The following is a 15,789-nucleotide window of genomic DNA, read 5'->3' as shown; positions in this document are numbered from 1 at the left end:
TGCATTTAGTTTCTCACTACTCCATTCGTGGATGCCCCAATGTTTCCCACACTGAGCCCGGGCCAGGATATGTTGTCAAGCGTGATCCTCTGCATTGTTCGCCGTGCCTCGATGTGAGGGGGAAGGTATACGCGTACATGGGTTTGTGGAGTATGATGTGCCATGTCCGCTTGTTCTGATATGATTTGCTATGGCCAATTGATATGACATATTATGCTACGGGGTTATGCCCCTATTCTGATTCTTCTATGTTGTGGCACCAGCGTCGGGAGGGTGGCCACGTTCTGTCTGCCGAGTCCCTTGGCAGGGGCCGGATTTGATATGACATATGTTTCTGTACACACTCTGCATGTTTTGAAAATATGTATTTGATACTTTGGATTTTCTGCTCACTTTCTGTACGTTCTGTACCAGTTATGATTTTGTTTCTGTAATTCAGGCATTACATATTCAGTACATATTTCGTACTGACCCCCTTTCCTCGGGGGCTGCGTTTTCGTGCCGCGCAGGTACCGACGACAGGTTTGCCGATCCGTCCGGCTAGGATATCTTTTCTGCCATTTGGAGCGCTCTTTTATTCAGAGCCATCTTTTGGTACAGTCTGTCATTTCTATATATGTCTACTCTCGTTCATGGGTACGACGGGGCCCTGTCCCGTCATATGATTCTGTCAGTCTGTTTAGAGGTCTGTGGACATGTTTGTGGGTTGGGGTCTTTCTGTACAGTTGTGTGCTTATGTTGTGTTTGAGCGATCCCATTCGCCGCGGCGGCCGGTCCGCATATATTTAAATGTTGCTTTGTTGGCCCTGTGTGGCCTTTGTTGGTATTTTCTGCGTGCAGGGTATATGGGATAGTCCGTAAAACAGAGGAAACTCTGCCGAAATTTTTCTGAAAATTATCTAAATAGGAAATAAAGCCTTGTCGGCTTCTGCTATATACTAGAATGTGTTTGAGTGCCCAGGTCGGGCACTAGTCACGGCCTACGGGGTTGGGTTGTGACAAGTATAAGTAAGATGGCACGCATGATTTCCTTTATGATTATCAGACAGATCCAGATATTTCATGTTGATGTTATCACTATATTGTTGATGTTTTCTTTCATTGTTTATGCTTCTCATACTCAGTACAACATTCGTACTGACGTCCTTTCTTCGGACACTGTGTTCATGCCCACAGGTAGACAGAGAGGAGAGCTTGGCCCAGATTCTCAGTAGCAGTCAGCTGGTTGAAAGCACTCCATCGTCCGGAGGTGCTTAAGATAATCCTTTTGGTATATATGCATATTTTGGGCACGACGGAGTCTTGTTCCGTCCATGTATATACAGTATGTTAGTAGAGGCTCGTAGATACGCAGTGTGGGTTAGATGGTCTCACAAGACGTTTTCATATGCGTGTATATTATTTTGATGGATGAAAGGCAATTGTATATAAAGTAATTATGTTTGTTTAATTATGATTTTCCTACAACTGGTATGTAAATTGATAAAAGAATATTAGATGGGCAAGATAAGTAGTAGAGTGAGCGGTGCTCGGTAACTAGCTCCGGGTACCCATCGCGGCCCCTAGCTGGGTCGTGACAGAAGTGGTATCAGAGCAGTTCGTCCTAGGAAGTGTCTACGAGCCGTGTCTAGTAGAGTCTTGTTTATGGTGTGTTGCGCGCCACGCTAATAAACAAGAGGCTACAGGGCATTTAGGAAAATGACCATCCTTCTTCTCATGAAATCGTGCGATAGAGCCATGCTTAGGATTATGTTATTCCTAAAAGTGCGTTATGGTTTCAGAAAAATGCCGCCAAAAGGAAAAGCTACAGCTGCCCAGAAGGGCAAAGCTACGACAAAGAGGCAGGCGGAAAGAGAGCCTCCGGCAAATGTAGAGGAAAGCGAATCGCAAAGTGAGGCCGCGCCCAATGTAGAAGAGCAGGGAGGAGCCTCAGCTCCGATTCCTCAACCGGGTGCTTCGGGTCAACAAGTGTCCGAGGCCATCCATTTATTGACACAATTTGTTGCCGCTCAAGCATAATGACAGGATATGGGTCCAAGGGATCGTTCAGCTAGTATGAGAGCCCGTGACTTTATGGCCTTAAATCCTCCGGAATTCTTTGGGTCAAAGCCAGATGAAGATCCGCAAAATTTTATTGATGAGATGTTGAGGACTTTAGAGATTATCCATGCTTCCGAGACCGAATCCGTGGAGTTGGCTTCTTATAGACTCCGCGATGTGGTGGTGTTATGGTATAAGAATTGGGTGATAACAAGAGGAGAAAATGTTCCACCACCCGTGTGGCAAGAGTTTGTAGATGCCTTTATTCGTCACTACTTGCCACCCGAAGTCCGTCGAGCTAGAGCGGACAAGTTTCTGAATTTAAAGCAAAGGGGTATGAGTGCCCGAGAGTATAGCATGCAATTTAACTCATTGGCCCGATATGCTCCGACTATGGTGGCCGACATGGGAGACATAATCTATAGATTTGTGAGTGGTCTGGGGCCACATTTGTACAGAGATTGTTTGACGGCCTCCTTCCAAGACGGGATGGATATTTCCCGGATACATGCCCATGCTCAGAATCTCGAGGAATGACAACGACAGCAAAGAAATAATCGTGATGGTGACAGAAGACAAGGTAAGAGGGATAGATCTATGGGAGAGAGCAGTGAGTATAGAGAGGGACCGAGACAGACACATCCCGGGCACTCAGGTCAGTCCGCGACTAGTGCGCCTCCCAGTTTCTCAGACAGGAGGTTCGATCGCTCTTTCCAGTCAAGGCAGGGTCAGAGTTCGAGGGCCCCAAGTTCTCAGTATCAGGGAGATTTTAGTCAGAGGAGACCTCCAGTACCGCGGTGTAGCCAGTGTGGCAAATTACATTCCGGACGGTGTCGTCAGGGTTCGGATGCTTGTTATGCTTGCAGGCAAGTTGGTCACATGATGAGAGATTGCCCCTCAGCGAGAGATAGAGCTGGGACTCAGCCTACAGTTTCAGCAGCGGGTTCTTCTTCAGCACGCCCGACAGCACAGACTCCTCAGACTACAGCAGGTAGAGGCAGAGGTAGAGGGGGAGCATCTACTTCAGGTGTCGTTCAGCCCCGTGTGTATGCTTTAGCTGGGCGACAGGATCTCGAGTCTTCCCCAGATGTTGTCACAGGTACCCTGACTATATTTTCCCGTGACGTATATGCTCTGATTGATCCAGGTTCTACCTTCTCATATATTACTCCGTATATCGCTGATTGTGTTGGGGTGAGACCCTAGCCAATTAAACCTTTCGAAGTATTCACTCCGGTTGGTGATCCTGTAATAGCGAGGCAAGTATATAAGAACTGTGTAGTCATTATACATGATCGTCAGACAACGGCTGATTTGATTGAACTTGAGATAATAGATTTTGACGTAATTATGGGTATGGACTGGTTGGCATCATGCTATGCTAATGTTTGTTGCCGGACAAAGGTAGTTCGATTCAAATTTCTGGGAGAGCCCATACTCGAGTGGAAGGGTAATACAGTTTCCCCAAAGGGTAGGTTTAATTCCTACCTTAAGCCGAGAAAGATGATAGCCAAGGGTTATATTTGTCATCTAGTTCGGGTTCATGACACGGAAGCGGAAGTGCCAACTTTCAAGTCTGTCCCGGTAGTGAATGAATTCCCAGATGTGTTTCCCGACGAGTTACCAGGCCTTCCTCCAGAAAGGGAAATCGATTTTGCTATTGATGTAGTACCCAACACCGAGCCTATTTCTATTCCTCCCTATCGAATGGCTCCAGCAGAGTTGAAAGAGCTAAAGGCACAGATGAAAGACTTACTCGAGAAGGGTTTTATTAGACCCAGTTCATCACCATGGGGAGCACCGGTCTTGTTCGTGCGAAAGAAAGATGGGTCGCTACGAATGTGTATCGATTCTAGACAGTTGAACAAGGTGACTTTGAAGAACAGATATCCTCTTCCCAGAATCGACGACTTGTTCGATCAATTACAAGGTGCTAAGTGGTTTTCTATGATAGACCTAAGATCGGGTTATCATCAAGTGAGGATCAGAGAAGAAGACATTCCCAAGACAGCCTTCAGAACGAGGTACGGCCATTACGAGTTCCGAGTGATGTCGTTTGGGTTGAAAAACGCCCCGGCGGTGTTCATGAATTTAATGAATAATGTGTTCAGGCCGTTCTTGGATCTTTTTGTGATAGTGTTTATCGACGATATCCTGGTATATTATCGCACAGAGTCAGAACATGCAGATCATCTAAGAATTGTTCTTGGCGTTCTTCGAGATCGGGAATTGTATGCAAAGTTTTCGAAGTGCGAGTTTTGGCTAAAATCCGTGGCATTTCTAGGTCATGTATTTCAGATGATGGTATCCGAGTCGACACTCAGAAAATAGAAGCTGTGAAGACTTGGTCAAGGCCTACGACACCTACAGAAGTTCGTAGTTTTCTTGGGTTAGCAGGATATTACAGGAGATTTGTAGAGGGCTTCTCATCTATTTCAGCCCCATTGACGAAGTTAACTCAGAAGTTGGCTAAATTCCAATGGAATGATGCCTGTGAGCGTAGTTTCCAATAGTTGAAAAACAGGTTGACCTCAGCGCCAGTGCTAACACTTCCAGAAGGGTCCGATGGCTATGTCGTATATTGTGATGCCTCCGGTGTGGGAATAGGATGCGTATTGATGCAGCATGGGAGAGTCATTGCATATGCCTCGAGACAGTTGCGAAGGCATGAACAGAATTATCCGACTCATGATCTCGAATTGGCTGCGGTTATCCATGCCTTAAAAATATGGCGGCACTACTTGTACGGTGTACGTGTTGACATCTATACGGATCACAAAAGCCTCCAATATATTTTCAAACAGAAGGAGTTGAACCTGCGGCAAAGGCGATGGTTAGAATTACTAAAGGATTACGATGTGAACATTCTATATCATCCAGGGAAGGTGAATGTAGTGGCAGATGCACTTAGCCGCCGATCGATGGGTAGTTTATGTGGAGTTCTTTCGGAAAAGCAGGAAATGGTTCGTGAGCTCCATCAACTAGCAAGTCTCGGCGTACGTGCGACTGATTCAGGAGATGCAAGTATTAGCATCAATGACCCCACAGTTTCATCCTTGAATCTAGAAGTGAAGGAACAGCAATATGAGGATTCCCAGCTAAGCCATTATCGAGATCTATCTCACGAAAAAGAAAAGTCTCCATTCGAAGTTTCCATAGAAGGGGTCCTTAGATATCGAGGCAGGTTATGTGTACCGGATGTGGCAAACTTACGCCAACGGATTTTAGAGGAAGCATATTATTCCCGGTATTCTATTCATCCAGGTGCAACCAAGATGTACCACGACCTTAAGTTGCTATATTGGTGGGATGGCATGAAGCGAGACATAGCAGGGTTTGTAGCCCAATGTCCAAATTGTCAGCAAGTGAAAGCCGAACATCAAAAGCCAGGAGGTTTATTGCAAGCAATGGAAATTCCTACGTGGAAATGGGAAGAAATTAATATGGAATTTTTGGTAGGATTACCCCGTACGCGAGGGAAGTATGATTCTATATGGGCGATCGTGGACAGGCTCACAAAAGCAGCTCATTTTCTCCCTGTCAGGACTACATATTCAGCGGAGGATTATGCTAAATTGTATCTCAAGGAGATTGTACGACTTCATGGTATTCCTTGGGCCATTATCACGGATAGAGGGGCGCAGTTCACAGCCAAGTTCTGGAAGTCCTTTCAAGAAGGTCTAGGTACTCAAGTTAAGCTCAGCACGGCGTTCCACCCACAGACCGATGGGCAAGCCGAGCGCACTATTCAGACCTTAGAGGACATGCTACGGGCATGTGTATTGGACTTTGGCGGTAGTTAGGATGAGCATTTGCCTCTTATTGAATTTGCCTATAATAACAGCTATCATTCCAGTATCCAAATGGCCCCGTATGAAGCCTTATATGGAAGAAAATGCAGATCTCCAATTGGATGGTTTGAAACCGGAGAAGTACAATTGATAGGCCCCAACTTGGTCCAACAAGCAGTTGAAAAGGTTAAAGTGATTCGAGACCGACTGTTAACAGCTCAAAGTCGCCAAAAGTCTTATGTGGAAAACCGCCGACGGGATTTAGAATTTCAAGCTAATGATTGGGTATTCTTGAAAGTCTCGCCAATGAAGGGAGTAATGAGGTTCGGCAAAAAGGGTAAATTGAGTCCAAAATACATTGGACCTTATCGAATCATCCGCAAGGTGGGTCGAGTAGCCTATGAATTGGACTTGCCTTCAGAGCTCGAATCTGTACACCCAGTATTCCATGTTTCGATGCTCCGCAAGTGTATTGGATACCCCACGAGGATTGTTCCGATTGATGATGTACAAGTGACAGAGAAGTTGACATACGAAGAAGTGCCCATTGCTATTTTGGATAGACAAGTGCGAAGGCTTCGGAATAAAAAGGTTGCTTCAGTCAAAGTGCTATGGCGGAACAATAATCGGGAAGAAATGACTTGGGAAGCGGAGGAGAAGATGAAATCTATGTACCCCCATTTGTTCCAATCCCCAGAAGAGATTCAAGATGAGACGTCGACGATATGAGGTATGAATGTTTTAGTTTTATGTTTTTGGTCGGGTGTGGCCATAAATATGTTGATATTGTGATATAGCCCTGTGAGGCGATGATATTATGGGTCGTTGTGGTAAATTGGTAGTGCCAAATTACAAAGGAAACTCTAGCGAAATTTTTCTAGAATTCCCGAGTGTCGAACATTCGAGGACGAATGTTTCAAAAGGGGGGAAGAATGTTACACCTCAGAAATTTTTCCGTACTTGTGTGATGAGTAGAACAATGAAGGACTTGAGTGTATTTTTACTAAGTCGGGAATGGCTAATTTTGCATTTTTGGAAATAATAAAGTTGCAGAAAAATTTTCACCCAGTGGTCGTATATGGCACTATACGGCCCGTAAAGTGATTTACGGACCGTATAATGCAGTCGTCTTTCATTGCGTCAAAAATCTCAAATTTCTGTTAAGTGTTGAAATGGTTAAAAATGACCCAGAATACGGCCCGTAAACTGGTTTACGGACCCCGTAAACCAGGTCGTAAACCACCGGGTCCCTCAGCCAAGACTTTTTGTAAATGGTGAAAATGATTAAAAATGACTTGGAGGACGGCCCGTAAACTGGTTTACGGACCGTAAACCCCAGTCGTAAAGTGCCATGACACTCAGCCAAACCTTCTGTTTTTGAATTGCTTAAACACGATCATGGAAGACGGACCGTAAACCACAATACGGTCCGTAAACTGCAGTTTACGACCACTGTTCACCCGACGAGAATTCATTAAAGATCAGATTTTGGGATTATTAAAAAGGGACCAAAGCTCACTTTATTTCATTATTCATCCATACACTTCAAGAAAAGCTCCAGAACTCTCCACACACTTCATCCATAGAAATTCAAAAGAATCCAAGGAACATCAAGGACAACAATACTAAACCTATGAAATCAAGTGCAAAAACACATCAAGGGATCATCTAAGTCAAGTAATTCCCAAGAAGGTGAAACTAGGGTTTTGTCTAAGTGAAGCAATTCAACTTAAGGATTGTTCAACCACTATCCAAGGTAAGTTTCATGATTATTCCATGTTGTTTGAAGTATGGGAAAGCTTAGACACTTGAGATGTAGACGAACATAGAAATAGGTCATTACTGAATGAATAGTGACATGAATGAATGATAGTGGAATTGAACTACGAATATAGGAGTGTTGTGAGTTCAAATACGTTATAAATGATGTTTATATCATGAAACAAGCATTAAATGCAAGGATGAGCTAAAATCATTAAATAAGGGAAAATTGGAAGAAAATGGTGGATTTTACTAAATGTACGTAAACAACGATTGTTGATTGCGATATTGTGAATAATGTTATGAATGTTGGGAGTTAATATACAACATGGAATGTAGTATGAGCAAAGGAAGCGCTGTCCGACTTCTCCTAGAATTGGCGACGCGTTCTTGTTGTTAGTATGCTAATGTTGATATGAATTCTTTATGAAGGTAACGACGCGATATTGAAGGAGAACGAGTGAGCGATATCTTAGCTAAACGACCAAGGTATGTGAGGCTAGTCCCTTCTTTATGATGGCATGAATCTTGTAGCACGAAATTCCTATTCTCTTCATGAGTTCCTATAGTCCGAAAGGCTAAGAGTCTAACTCCTTAATGTCTATATAAGATGAGGAATACGATATGATGATGCTAGTATAATGATGATGTTAATTATCGCTTACACTCACCTTATGTACTAGTTCCTTCAAAGTGAGGCAGAGTATCAATAGTTGTTCCATAATGGAATCGGGGGATCACGACCTTACGTCACCCCGATAGAGTAAAGTTGATCTTGAGCCTTATGCATGTATTACAATGAGATAAGTATTTTATGATGAGTATATTATTATTATGAGAATTTTATGATAAGCATGACATGAGCATTTCACACCGTCCCTAGTTCGCCGGGCAGTCACCGCCAAGGCGGGCAGCTATACGGATACACCATGACCCTTTGGCATGGGCGAACACCACTAGTGGGCGGCATGAGATGGTACCCCGAACGCGGGAGGCCTGGACGCGGGCTAATATTATTGATTATCACACCGTTCCGACATGGACGGGCAGCTTGCATATGATGCATATATGTTATGAGGATGAGTATGAGTAAGATGGCACGCATGATTTCCTTTATGATTATCAGACAGATCCAAATATTTGATGTTGATGTTATCACTATATTGTTGATGTTTTCATTCATTGTTTATGCTTCTCATACTCAGTACAACATTCGTACTGACGTCCTTTCTTCGAACGCTGTGTTCGTGCCCACAGGTAGACAGAGAGGAGAGCTTGGCCCAGATCCTCAGTAGCAGTCAGCTGGTTGAAAGCACTCCATCGTCCGGAGGTGCTTAGGATTATCCTTTTGGTATATATGCATATTTTGGGCACGACGGAGTCTTGTTCCATCCATGTATATACAGTATGTTAGTAGAGGCTCGTAGATACGCAGTGTGGGTTAGATGGTCTCATAAGACGTTTTCATATGCGTGTATATTATTTTGATGGCCGAAAGGCAATTGTATATAAAGTAATTATGTTTGTTTAATTATGATTTTCCTACAACTGGTATGTAAATTGATAAAAGAATATTAGATGGGCAAGATAAGTAGTAGAGTGAGCGGTGCTCGGTAACTAGCTCCGGGTACCCGTCGCGGCCCTTAGCTGGGTCGTGACAGTTGGAAACCCTAAAAGATTGCGAAGGATGAGGCGGACTAGACCGGCAAAGAGAAAGAAGGTGCATCACAGCTCTAGAATTAGGATAAGTTCGAATAGTATTTGGAAATACTTTGTAAGTGAGGCGTTAGTAAATATATATATGTATGTATATGACATCCTATATGTGGCTACGCCAACCGATATGTGTGACCCAGCAACCGACGTTGCTATATACTGAAGGCATTAATCGAATAGGGTAATGAAGTTCAAGTGACAAAAGTGGTACAAATGTTACAAGGTAAGTTGATGTTATTTTCACTACATGTTAGAGTTGGAAAGTCCTATGCAATAACATCGGGGAAAGGAAGAAAGTGAGTATATAGAAAGTGAAGAGATTAGGATGTCTTGAGAAAAGGAAAAAAAGTGTAAGAAACGAGGTGAGTGAAGCTTCCAAGAGAGACGACGGGCAAGGCAAGGGACTATTTGGATAATAATCGAAGGTAGGCATGCGAAAGGGATAAAGTATGGTAGTATGGAACAAAAGATGAATGTGTGGGGTTAGAGAACAGACTTCAATAAGTGGGACTAGAGGATAGTAACCACAAATAGGGATGTGAAGTAAGAGAGAGAATGATCGGGCCTTGCAACGATACGAAGAGAATTCCAGCTGTCGAGAGGTATAAAGGGATAAATGTGTAGTCATACTGACACGGTTGCCTCGAAAACGGAGAAGCTTTCCTATAAGATGATTTACAAAAATAGAATGGATTTGTATATTTAAAGAAATATTTCATGAACTTCAGGGTCGATACTATAAAATAACAAGGGGAGAAAGGCGCTCGGGGTGGAAGGACCTCAAGGAAGGTTTGAGAATTAAAGTAGGAAAGGTACACTAATTGGCTGTTCAAAAAGAGAGGATAGAAGAAAAAGGAAAGAAAACAAAAATTGAGAAATCACCAAGGACAAGCGAGAAGATAATGAACTGACAAAGCTAACCGGGAGGTAGTACATCAATAACATGGGATGAGGATAAGGAATACCGAGATTCGATTATAAAGGAAATAGAAGGATGTATGGTGAAATATTCATGGATATGGACTAGCCTTTGCAGCAGGAATGAGAAGAAAGAAGAGAGTATATTTGCAAGGATTTCACGACACGAACAAGAAGTGGCAGAACACTAGAAGAACTACAATGCATAGGTGGGATGCAAATAAGTAGTCAAGGAAAATTCCAGATAAGTGAGCTAAGTGACTAAAAGGACTGATAGTGAAAGTGGAAGAATGTAGCATATTAACTCTCAATGATATATTGTAGATGTAAAGTGAAACCGAAAACTCAGAATAAGAAGAATTTCAGTGATAATAGTTGTGGAGGAAGATTAGGGATAAAAAGAGCAAAGTGTGACCAAACACTCCGTAGAATGTTTTGATGGATTCCAACGTCCCTATTAACCCTTTGATTCGAGAAATGTTCAGTCGTAAAAGGTAGAAATAGAAGGTCCTTAAAAAAGGCAGCGAGAATGGATATGTAATGCATAAGTGCTTCGTTTAAATGCAAAGCCCTCGATTAGCAGAAAGGAAAAATAAGTCAAGCTATACGATGAGAGAATCCCGGTATTATAAGAGACCAAAAGAGTTGGAGGATTGTTAGGGTAAGCCGATGACTAATGATACTCGGGAGTTACTAGTGTATAAGAACACCCTTAAAAAAGGGGGAAGAGAAGATCTAGTCCTGAAACGAGGTATGGCATTGTCAAAATTCCAAGGAAAGAAAGATGTTAGCTTAAGCCAAAATTCGGGACATAGTGGCATATCAAGAATGCATTAAGAGGGAGCAGAAGGGAATTAAAGATAAGCATGCCACAAAGCGGGTATGAAAAGGAATTAAAATGGATCAAGCGAATACTTCATGCGGTTGTGAGATATGATATTTCTAGACCAGGGAAATTTGTACCGCACGTAAATAGGCAACAACGTATCATACAGAGTAATAAAGAGAGTAAAAAAAAAGTTTGCAAGCTAACTACAAAGAGAATGACAAAATGGGTGATGAGTACAAAGGACACTTTGGGTTACAACGGAAGAAAATCTTGATATTAAGGGAAAAATATGAGAATCTTAACAAAAGGAGTAACGATAAGTGGTGTGGCGATCTCTAAAGAGAGGAAGAACGTTATGGGTGCAGATAGAAGGCAGCAGCATCACCAAAAATTAGAAAGTATATCACGAGTCACTAACTATACTGAGTATAAGGGTATGTATTATAGAATTACATGAACCATCAGCGTAAGGTTATACCCCGCAGATGGGAATGGACACGCCAGAAAGCCAACAGGGAATGACAGCTAACTAAGTGGTCACTGGAATAAGGAAGTCAAGGGTAAGTATACCATACTGATGTTAGAAAAGAAGCTATGGTAAAGTGTGAATTGTCCTAACTTTATAATTATAAGTTATACTGCAAGACTTCAGGCAAAGGAATTAAAGGGAGAGTTTTGACAAGAACTCGAAGATATTGTGAGCTATAGACCAGTTTGAACTATGATTATTGGTTCACTGCATCATATAATCCTGCTACGAGGAATAATAACGATGGTGGTGGAACATTAGAAACCGTTAAGAAATCGTATTGAGGATATGGTTATAACTGATCATGGAAAAGAATTAAGACGGATGATTGAAGAAACGTAATCGTTAAGAGTAAGGATTTGTCCGTAGCAGAGTACCGTTGAACAAGCAACTTGACGTTAGTATAAGAAACATTTACGATGAATCAGAGAGCTTGGTTGATGAATTACGAGGGGATAATCCTACACGTATCTAAGCTCAACGAGTTCTTGTAAGGATATCCAAGATAGTACCGGAGGAGTCAACAAAAGAAAGTGTTGTATTCGAGCAAGGGAGTTATTCGTTAATAAAGAAATGAGGAACGAAGAGGAAGAACGCTCGCAGGACGACGAGTAGCCGTGGCGTGGCCAGTTAAACCACAGGAATGGAGACAGAATGAGAACGGAATACTAGTTGACTTGTGATTATATATATATATGAGGATTGAGGACTGTACGACTCACAAATGAATTTGATAAAGAGCTAAGAAGAATAGGACAAAGCTGACCAAATTATACTATAAATATACAGTAGTCGAACAAAAAAAATTCAATGCGGCTATTGAGGATCGGCGCACTACAACATTCGTGGATGAATGTTTTAAAGGGGGGGAAGGATGTTACACCCCGTATGTTCGAAGAAGCACTTATGAAATTTGAAACATAAGTACATTGAGTTATGGTTAAGTAAAATCACTTTGGAATATAAGAAAGCATTATTAAGTATATTTAATGAGTGAAGGATATATATAAGGTATACTGGAAGGTTTTACAACGAAATGAGTGGAAGAAATGGAGTAGTACGACTTTGGAGAAAGGATGGGTAAAGTTTCGTGTGAAAATTTTGGTCCAACTTGAGGGAAGAATATCTCTTAGCATATGAAGTGTTTTAAGGTGTTTCAAAAGCCTAAAATGAATTTCGTCGAGTCTAGTTTCCAACGCAATAAATGACTCATCAATAGGACATCGGAGTAGATAATTGTGAACACTACAAGTTCGGCTGATGAAGCAGAAACGCGTGCTACAATAACTGCTACAGTGACCCGACCCGAATTTGGACCTTATAAAAGGGGCTAAGCCTCTTTTGTTTCACCAAAAAATCAGATTGGGAGATCAGCACCCTAAAGGGCACTTTCGTCATAAAAAAGTGAGGGTTTGACTAATTTTCAAGTGGTGAAGCGTTAATCAAGCCCGGATAACGCATGGTTGTTATTCTAGAATTGTTTTGCGGTGAATTTTAGCTTCGATTCAAGGTGGAATCTTGAAGATATTGTCATTCAGACAAGAAAATAGTATGAATCATTCTCTTTTTGGTATTATTTAAGGCTTATTTATGAAGATAAAGTCGTTAAATAATTGTATAGTAAGTTGGTTAGTTATGAAAGTTGGAAAACAGTGTGTGGGCTGTTTTGTGGCACATATTGGTGTTGGAAATGATGGTATTGATGTTGATATTGTTGTTGATGTTGTTGGTTGCTGAATTGAGATTTCAGGCTAGGCATATAAACAGGGGAGGTGCTGCCCGATTTTCGGCAAATATAGAACAATTTAACTTGAAAGCTTAGCACAAGAATACCACGATGAGTCTAACGATAGTGTGATTCTTCTTAAATGTAGACTTGCGAGCTCGGACAAATAAGTGTAGATAATTGGAGGTTGAACAGGTATGTTAAGGCTCGTCCCTATCTTTCAAAAGCATGATTCCCATATTATGTTTCCATAAATATTTCCATAACCTTCCAACTTCCGAAAGTTAGACGTTCGTGATTCTTAATAAGTTTCTTATGATGCCAAAGAAGAGATGTTTTCTATGATGATTATGATAACGATAATGATTTCATGTTTAAGGGTTCCAAACTTATGGTTTCAATGTGAATATGAATATGAGAATGTTGAACAATTTCTTGATCCTCAATTTTATTTATTGATAATGACTCCTTTTCAAAAGGTTCCAAAATGCATAATTTGATGCTTTATGAGAATTATGATCATATTCTATGTCTTCCCTTGATGTTATTCTTCATTGACAGTCTCACCTCATAATGCTAGCTCGTTCAAGGTGAGATAGGGCGTTAATGATTATTCCATAATATAATTGGAGGTTACCGACCTTACGTCACTCCTATATAGTCATAGCTTTTGATTGGGCTCTTATGCATACTTATGTTATGATGATTACACCGCGCCTATACGGCCGGGCAGCACCACTACGGTGAGCGTAGTGGGCGGCTTATGGATGATTACACCATGCATATACGCCCGGGCAGCACCACTACGGTAGGAGTAGTGGGCCACTTATCGATAATGATAGTAACACTGTGTCTGTATGGCACGAGCAGCACCACTAATGGGCGGTGTGAGATGATTACCCCGGACGCGGGAGGCCCGGACACGGGCTAATGATGTTATTTGATTCAGACAACTTATGTACATATGTGTAATATGTTTAAAAGGTAAAGGTGAGCATGCATAATTCCGCCTTAAGAGGCAAGCAGTTACAATTATACTTTCTTCCTATGTCTTCTATACTTCCTTATTATGTGTCATACATGTCTTACATTACTCGTACTGACGTCCCATCTTGTGGATACTGCGTTCATGCCCGCAGGTTCAGATAGCCAGCCGAGTGAGCCAGACCAGTAGGACCTCTTTCCAGTTCCAGCCAGCAAGCTCCATCTGGACCGGAGCTCTAGCACTTCGGTATGCCTTTTGACATGTACATATATGGGTATGGCAGGGCCTTATCCTTTCCTTTTTGTTGTCTATATTCCATAGAGGTCTGAAGACATTGTATTTATGTAGTGGGAATCTTCATGTGCTTTCGGTTGTCTCTTAATTTGGTGAACAGTATATACGGTCACCAAGTTGTTCTGCGTTGTCATCCTCTTCTAGTATGCTTAAATATACATATCCATATGCATGTTTCGTGAAATTCTGAGATAAGATCTAGCGTATAAATGCTACCTCGAACGGTACTAGTGGAATATCAGTCAAAGTGTGCCGCTAAGTTGTTTAATACAGAGTGGGAGTGAGTTTAGGGATGCTCGATCAGTAGTGGTCGGGTGCTCGTTGCGACTCATCGGTTTGGGTCATGACAAGGTTACATATGATAGAGTGGATCCTGGGTCCATAAGAGAAAAAACATTGAAGGTGAACACTATTAACATTCCGGTGACAACATCTCCGCGGTCCTTTGTATCCTAACGTCCTGACAGTGTATACAGACGGTTATGACCACCTACCGTATTTTCAAACTTTGCTGCCCGACGCCCCCGCTGGGCTTGAGAAATTTGAGGAGCTGCTGAATTTGTGGACTGAGCTACATTACCTCGAGTATTCTGTCTTGCTGATGGACAATCCTGTAAAAATTGACCTAGCTAACCACACCCAAAGCAACCGTCTATGCCCAATCGGCATACTCCTGAGTGCCTCTAACCATAATTGTTACAAGTAGGATGCTAAAAAACACGATCGGTTATGCTGGCCTAGGACTGTGAGCCTGCCGTCCCGAAATTTCAACCTTTCTGATTAAACTTTGACATTTGAGATGAAGCACTGGCTGTATAGAGAGCAGGTCCGGATGACTTATTCTTAAAGAACTGATGGCTTCCACCTCCTTGAGATCCTCCCAGACTGAAATTACCAGCAGACTTGGCTCTTTTGTTTAATTCACTGTCTTTCTACTTCTCGGCTTTTCTTCCTTCAACCTAGTCTCATTACCTTGCACAAATGCCGGTATCTCGGAAATAGTCATCTTGTCATTCTGAGCAGTTGTATTGGCATCCCTATGCAATTTGGGTTTAAGCCCAAGTACAAACTTTCTAACCACAGCCCTCATATCCGGAACCATGTGAGGAGCTTGTCTGGACAATGACACGAACCTAAGATAGTTATCCATGACAGTCATCCAATTCTAGCTTAAGTTTTCAGATTCATAACCTTTGCTTC

Source organism: Lycium barbarum, chromosome 1 (assembly GCF_019175385.1).
Source record: "Lycium barbarum isolate Lr01 chromosome 1, ASM1917538v2, whole genome shotgun sequence".
Classification (NCBI taxonomy): Eukaryota; Viridiplantae; Streptophyta; class Magnoliopsida; order Solanales; family Solanaceae; genus Lycium; species Lycium barbarum.
Note: the sequence above shows the minus strand (reverse complement) of the source record.